The following is a 7,977-nucleotide window of genomic DNA, read 5'->3' on the forward strand; positions in this document are numbered from 1 at the left end:
CATTACTGAAGTAGCAATGAACTCCAATTTACTGTTTGGGAGTGAATTATACATAGGATTTTTAAAATCCTAAACACTTCTGGATTCTGCAATTGTCTTAGCTCACTTTTTACTACTTTTGTTTTTCCTGTTTCAATGAAGCCTATATCCAGCCTGAAACACAAACAGAAAAAAGAGGGCAAGAAAGATCAAGTCCTCCTCACCCAAGGAGACTGTCACATGGCTGGAGGGCCTCTCGGGGCTTTTCACCAGGATTGTTCAATAGTGATCATGGAAACTGCCATTTAGTGGGTGCTCACTGTGTTCTGGGCCCAGCTGAGCCTGCAGCAAGACCATGAGAGAAGCAGTCCCATTTCACAGACGAAGCAATGGAGAAATAGAGGCCTAGAAAAGACAAGAAGTTTACCTGTGCCCACACAACACGGGGATGTGGCCATCACATCTACTAACCCCCAAAGTCCAGAAGTTCACATATTTATATTTCTGTATTTGAGAGTGAGAGAAGCCTTCCATCCACAGGTTCACCCTACAAATGGTCATAACCAAACTGGGCTGCTCCAAACCCAGGAGCCAGAAATCCTGTCAAGTCTCCCACATGGATGCAGGGGTCCAAGGACTTGGGCCGTATTCCACAGGTTTCCCAGACATATCAGCAGTTAGGTGAATCAGAAGTGAAGCAGTCAGACCTTGAACTGATACCCATATGGGATGCTGGTGCTGCAGTCTGAGAATTAGCCCACTATGCCACCGTCTTAACCCCAAAAGTTCACTTATTTATGTTTATGCATTTGAAACGTGAGGGAAGGAGGGAAGGTGATTTTCCATCTACTGTCTCACTCACCAAATGTCTGCAACCACAGTGGCAGGGCCAGCCCAAAGCCAGGAGCCAGGAAATCCTTCTGGATCTCCCACGTGGGTAGAAGGGTCCCAAGTACACGCCTCCTCCCAGGCACATCAGAAGAGAGCTGGTGTCTTGGAAGTGGAGGTGGGACTTCTTTCCAGGCACTCTGACAGGGGATGGAGGCGCCCCAAGCAATGGTTTGAGCTGCTATACCCCAAGCCCAAATGTGTGATGTAGCTCAGCACTCCCACCTGCATGCAATTTGCTTTAAGAAACAAGATTCCATCACACAGTCACCCATGGTGGGGGTCGTGCTATTGCTTCCAACTTCTCCTTTTCTGTTGTAGCTGTGACAGATCATGGCAAACCCTGCACCACGTGAGTCTGCACCACTGTCTGGTGCAGACAATGAGCCCTGTGCAGCTGGAGGCAGTGGTCAGCAGCAGTCAGCAGGGCCAGTTCCGGCTGCAGCCTCCATGGGCTGCCCAGGCTCCAGCCACTGCTTCTGTACTCCCCCTCTGATGGCGCGTTGGGCTGCCTCTAGGGGAGACGCGTGCTGCCGTGCGACACCCAGCTGATCCAAGATAATCTCCCCGTGGCAAGGTCCTTAACAGCCGTGAAGCCTCCTTGACCACGGAGGTCACATTTTCACATGTTCCAGGGATTAACGCTTGGACATCCACTCTTCAGGACGCCACACAGCCTTCTTGCCTGTGTTGCTAGCAGGAGTCACCTCCATGCCACACTCCACTCCCCCTCAGGGACAGCCTCTTGCCCTGCGGCTTCCTCCAAATACAGAATCAGTGTAGACCAACTTTCAAACTTGGTCAGCCCCCCCACATACACATCCATGTACACACCCGCACACACACATGCCCACACGTTTGCACACAGGTGTGCACATACATCAACATAGATGCACATGCATGTACACTCTTTCATTGCCGTCCTGGAGGCATGTGATGAACTGAATCCCACCTACCTTTTCCGTCCCACGACACCCCAGAGTCCCAGGTCCTCCACCCTCGGTCGCCATTCCTTCCTTTAAGGCCACAGGAGAATGACTTTATCCCTGAAGCCTTCGGTGATGGAGAAAAGAGACTCCCCAGAGTGACTTAAGACCTTTAGGAGCAAGGAACTTAAATTTTTTGCTGAGTCCCTTTGACATCCAGTGCTCTGCTTTGTAGTTCACTCACAGGTCTCACAACTCCACAGCTCAAGTGAAGCTCCTGGTTCCCCCAGGCCTGCATTACACCAGCAGGGCCTGCAGAGCACACGGAGGTTGCTTCGCTCGGCTCCTGGGGCCAGGCGGTTCATGAGTCACATGAGCACGCTGCTGTCTATCCGGGAGCACAAGATGGAGATGCCAGAGACCTGAGGGCCTGGCGAGGACCTGCGCCTCTTGGGGTGTGGGTGGGGAAGCGGGGAGAGGCTGCCTCCTCTGTGTCCCAATCTGGGCAGAAGAGTAGTGAAGGGGTACAAACTGGCTCCCTCACTCCCCAGCACGAACCCCATCCATGGAGGAGGGCCTCCCAGGACCTAAGAGCCACTCAAGAGCCTCTCTTGTTAGCACCATCCCTGGAGGAGGTGGGGGTAAGTTCCAACACAGAGATACACAGATATTCTAGAACTGTCATCATTTAGGTCTGAGCAAGCAGGAGCCACAGCTAGCCAGTAGAGTGCAGGTGTCCCCCAAAATAGTGAAAACCATGTACCCACAGCACATCTCTTGCATGCACAGCTCCACTTTCCCTGTAGCAAAGGGAACAGCGCGGGCAGGTGCACTGAAACTTCTCCATCAAAGGTGACTCGGCCTCATCTTGGCCAGGCTAGTCTATTCAGTCAACTCCAGGTGCAACTCCACAAAGCCTTGTCGTCTCTACTCATACTCTCCCCAATTCTTCATTTCCACTCAGGTATAGGTACAGCAGTGGCCAGCCTGTGGATCAGTTGTGGCCTCTGCCATGTTGTTGTGTCATGAAGGTCCTGGTTATCCGATGCTGGAGTCACCAGGGTGGGGGCTGGCTGATCTTGCCAGCCTGGGGTCATCAGATAAAGTCTCCCCACAGCCTGAGGTCCCCGGGACATGCACCTTGCAGCCCTCCTGTCCCAATCCCTAATGAATCCACGTCTTGCAGTTCTCCTGGAAGCTCCTCCTTGCCCATCAGGTGTTCCTGGATCTTGAGCCCCAAGAGTCAGATCTCCACCCGGGAACACTGCCTCGGCCTCCACCCCCACCCAGATCTGAGTATTGAGGATTACAGGGTGCTTCCTTAGTATTATTTAGCTTACTTATTTGAAAGACAGCATTACACAGAGAGAGGAAAATAGGGAGGTTTTTCCATCCACTGGCTCACTCCCCTAAATGGCCACCACGGCTGGGGCTGGACCAGGCCAAAACCAGGAACCTGGAACCACATCCAGGTCTCCCCATTTAGAGTGGCAAGGACCCAAGCATGTGAATGGAGCAGCTGGGACTCCAATCAGTGCTCACAAGGGATGTCTGTGCCACGCCTGAGGCTTGACGCATTGTGCCACCATGCTACACACGGGGTTTTAGAAGCCAGGATAAGGTCTCTGCAGGTTAGGCTACATTCCAGAAGCACTGGGCAGTCTGTGGTGGCTTCTGGACCCAGGAGGAGGCAAACATGTGTCCCCTTACTCCCTAAAGTAACGCTCTTGCCAGGAGAATCCCAGTCTTCCTCCCAAACGACGCTCCGAATGCCGACACAGCGCCCCCTGCCGCCAGGTCCTCATCCCAGAGGCAGAGTGAAGCTCCGAATGCCGACACAGCGCCCCCTGCCGCCAGGTCCTCATCCCAGAGGCAGAGTGAAGCTCCGAATGCTGACACATGTGCCACCAGGTCCTCATCCTGGAGGTGGGGCTCCTAAAAATGGAAACGGCAGTCGAGTCAGTGTTGGAATTCCTGCTCTCCAGCTTAGTTTTGGCTGATGGATGAGAATGTGTGAGCAACATGTAAATTGAGTCACAAAACATCCAACCAGAAAAAACCCTGCCAACTTCTTTCCACCCAAAATCATTCTTCAAGATTTCATTTTGGCTTATCCTATCATTTACAACCAGAGTTCTCCTCACAGTTTCTTACAGATGAACCTGAGACCCCAGATTTATTTGTGCCTGCAAACAAAACCCTGGCATACATTGCAGACTTGCTCAGACTCTTGGTTGTGGTCCTTAGACATGCTGGAGCCCAGGGGAGCCTTTGCCCTGTCATACGAAGATGATGTTGGAAGATTTAGATTCCCCTTAGAAGCAAGGTGCTCATAAACCCTGATGTATTCCGTGGTTGGGAATGATAATGTCATAAAAGGAGAGGGAATGTCGTGCCACGGATGCCTGCGACATTACAGGTTGTTAATATGCTACTGCCCTTTGAATATTCATTGGGCTGCTGCCTGGCATGGCCCTGCCTCCCCAGCAGGGGCTGTGGATGGGCAACAAGGCTAAATCTGAAGGTTGCCCTCCTCTGGCCCTGTGGAGAGAGCCCTGGCACTGGGGGTCGAAGGCAAGAGACTGCCCCCAAATCCCATTGCCCTGAAAACTGCCAGCTGAGCCCAGGGCAGAAGCTGCGCATGTCAGGGGCAGTGGGGAAGTGGTGTCCCAAGGATGTGGGACCCTGGAGACCCCATCAGGGTGAGTCAGAGGTATAAACTTCAGGTATGAAGAAGTTCAAGAAGCAGGTGGGGGAAAAGAGGCTTGCAATACAAGGAAGATACCAGAGGAGAGTTCAAACTAGCCAATGTCCTCTGAGTAGCTCTGCCCCCATCTCGGGTTTGAAGGTTGCCAAATCCAGGAACACAGACAGTCTTGCGGCCGACTGACTTAGAAGGAACAGTAGAGAGGCAGGGAACCTAGAAGGAAAGGACAGAAAGCTTGACTTGTGTCCCTTGGGAATAATCTCAGAACAGGTGTCAATGCAGTTGGAGCAGTCTTTGAAAGCAGGACTCCAACTGCACCCTGAGACATTGAGCAGCAGAGGGAAGCTTGCTTGACACTGGGAAGCCCCAGGGCCTGCATGAATCTGAGAGCTGGGAGATGGTAAGGATGGAGACGCTTGGGGGGTTGGGAGCTGGGCGGATGGGGGCGGGGAAGAGTGTGTAATGCAAGAAGTAGGTGGATGAGAATGAGCTGTCAAGGCACATTGTCATTCTCAAAAGGGTTACCTCTCGAATTCTACATGTGAGAGTGGAGAAAACACAGAAGAAACATTAATTAACATATATGTACATAAATATGTATCTTTGTAGAGAAGAGAAAGTACTCTGGATCCCCGATATTTCCTGGCATTAACTTCATCACCAGAGCTGTAGATCTGGAATATGCTTGTATTTGTTCATCCACCCATCCATCCATTCACCTATCCATCCAGCTATCCAGGCACATCCATGCACCCAGCCAGCCAGCCAGCAAGCCAGCAAGCCAGTCAGCCATGTACCTGATCCTATTAAATCACATCAATAAATCTTATATATGAGACTCAGGCTCCAGGTACTGTCGCCATTTCTATGGGCAATCCCTCCTGTGCCCCTACAGAATTATCAATGCACACACTGAGCAATTTCAGTCTCAGGATTTTTGCCTTTAAATGGACTTACACATGTGTAAAATGGAAGCTCATAAATATATTCATGGAGCATTGTTCATGACATTACAAATAAAAATGTCTAGTGCTAGGGGACCAGTTAAATAATACTATGTTGACAGGTCAGGTTATTTTTGACCAGAACAACCCTTAAATATATGGTTAGAGAATGCTCTCCAAGACCCAATGTAAGCCTTGCTTGCATGTTCTCAGACCTCTGCTGTAACAGGACACAGGAAACCAGCAGGTGGCTGCCTCTTGAAAAAACAGAAGTAAGATAGATGCTGGCTTTCTGTATCCCCTTTTGAGTCCATATTACCTATGTTTAAAACTCACAAAGTTTAATCTCAAAAAACAAACAGGAAACAATTGAGGATGACAAAACAAGCTTCTTTGCCCATCCTTTGACACCCGGGTGCCCCTCCCCAGTGCCAACAACTTGGCAAGATTTTTCTTTTTGTTTGCTAGTGGTTATTTCAGATAATAGTGCAATTTGGCTATTTCTTGGACCAACGATTATCTATAGATCTTATTGATTTTCTCTCCTTTTTCTTTTTCCTTTTCTTCTCTCTTTTTTTTTTACGATTTGTTTGACAGAGCAAGTGCTTCCATCTGCTGGTTCACTCCTGCAGGGTTCTACAATGATAGAGGGATACACTGAGAGTGAAGCTGAGAGCCAAGCCAGCGACTCAGTCATGGCTTCCCACAGGGGTGGCAGGAGTCCGGCTCCCAGAGTCGGCCCAGGCAGGGAGCTGCAGGCAGGAGCCAAGGCCAGGAATCAACACAGGTGTTTCCCTGTGGGACTCAGGGGTCTTAATCCCCCAGGCTAAGGTCACACCACACCCTCCCCTTTATTCATCATATACTAGTCAAGACACAACATGCAGTGGCACTGCAAAGAACAACCCCCAGGGCTCAGTGGCTTTTCCCACCCCTGTGTGTCCCTGGCACACAGGGAGAGGCAGCCTCTGTGCTTGGTGGTTACTCAAAGACCAAGGCTGCTGGGGACAGCCGGCATCTCGTGCAATGCCAAAGACCACCTAGGAGGGCAGGAAACCATACTGGCATCCACACTTCAGCCCATACTCAGCTAGCACAACTAAGCCCTGGCCACAGGGGTGAGGAAGCGACCAGAGCAGGGGGAGAGGAGGAGGAGGAGGAGGAGGAATCCCTATGAGCTGCACTCACAACCCCACAGCTGCTTCGTCACTGGACACAGAATCTTGAGCTGGGGCTTCTAGATGCTGTTGTCCAACTCTGCATTCAGCGGGTGGGCTGTACCCACATGCCTAGCTCCCTCCTGTGCCCCTAGCTCTCCTGCGGCACTGCCTCCTGACTTCTCTCTGCTGAGTGCTCTGCTGTGTTTCCATCAAGCTCCCTCTCACCCTCATGTGTGGCCATACCCACAATCGCATCTCTTACACTATGGACGTACAGGTCCATGTAACACAAGCCACTGCAGAGCCAGGCTGAAGGGCATGGCTATCTGCATCCAGTGAGACCATCTTTCGTGCCCCTGGGGTCCTTCGGCAGGATCCTCCTGTGTTATATCACCTTCACCTTGTGTTCCAGTTACCATTGTAACTGGTGATACAGTGGCACAGCCAGCTAAGCCTCTGACTGTGGTGCTGGCATCCCATATCAGCACCCATTCAAGTTCTGGACTGTTCCATTTCCCATCCAGCTCCCTGCTTATGACCTGGGAAAGCAGCGGAAGATGACTCTGGGCCTTGGGCCCCTGCACCCATGTGGGAGATGCGGAGGAAGCTCCAGGGTCCTGGCTTCAGATCAGCCCAGCTTTGGCCACAGCAGCCATTTAGGAAGTGAATCAGCAAATGGAAGCTATCTCTTTTTCTCTCTCTGTCTCTCCTTCCCTCTCTTTGTAATCTTGCCTTTCCAATAAAAATGAATAAATCTTTTTAAAAGACCTTAAAAAAAAACATTTAAAAAGGAGTGCAGACATCAGAAGGTAAAACTGAAGGAATGTGGGTCACACTATCAATGTCCCATGTGCCACAGGAGCCATCAAAAACTCATGTGCCATCAACCTGGAGGTAGCATGGCCTCAGCCAGCCAGAGGTAGAAACTCCCGAGGCTGGATGGGGAGCAGGTGCCGTGGAGTTTCAGAGACTGGCCAAGGAGGCAGCGCCAGGAGAGCAGCCAGATGCCTGCCCTGCTGCTGGTCTGTGTTGGCCCACCGTTTACTCAGATGAAGTGTTCTGCCAGTTTCCCCGGGGACACAGCAGGGACGGGGCCGTGAGTGTATCCTCGCGATGGCCTCCAGTCCAGGTCCTGGGTCAGTCAGGACATGGCAGGATGGAGGAAGGGCAGGCCATGGTGCTCAGGAGTAGCCAAAGAGCCGCAGCTTTTGCTTCTCTTTCATCCGATGATTCACTCCCCAAGTGAGCACAATGCCGATCCAAAGCCAGGATCCAGGAACCTCTTCCGGGTCTCCCACGCGGGTGCAGGGTCCCAAGGCTTTTGGGCCGTCCTCTCCTGCTTTCCCAGGCCACAAGCAGGGAGCTGGATGGGA

This window comes from Ochotona princeps, chromosome 14 (genome assembly GCF_030435755.1).
Source record: "Ochotona princeps isolate mOchPri1 chromosome 14, mOchPri1.hap1, whole genome shotgun sequence".
Lineage (NCBI taxonomy): Eukaryota > Metazoa > Chordata > Mammalia > Lagomorpha > Ochotonidae > Ochotona > Ochotona princeps.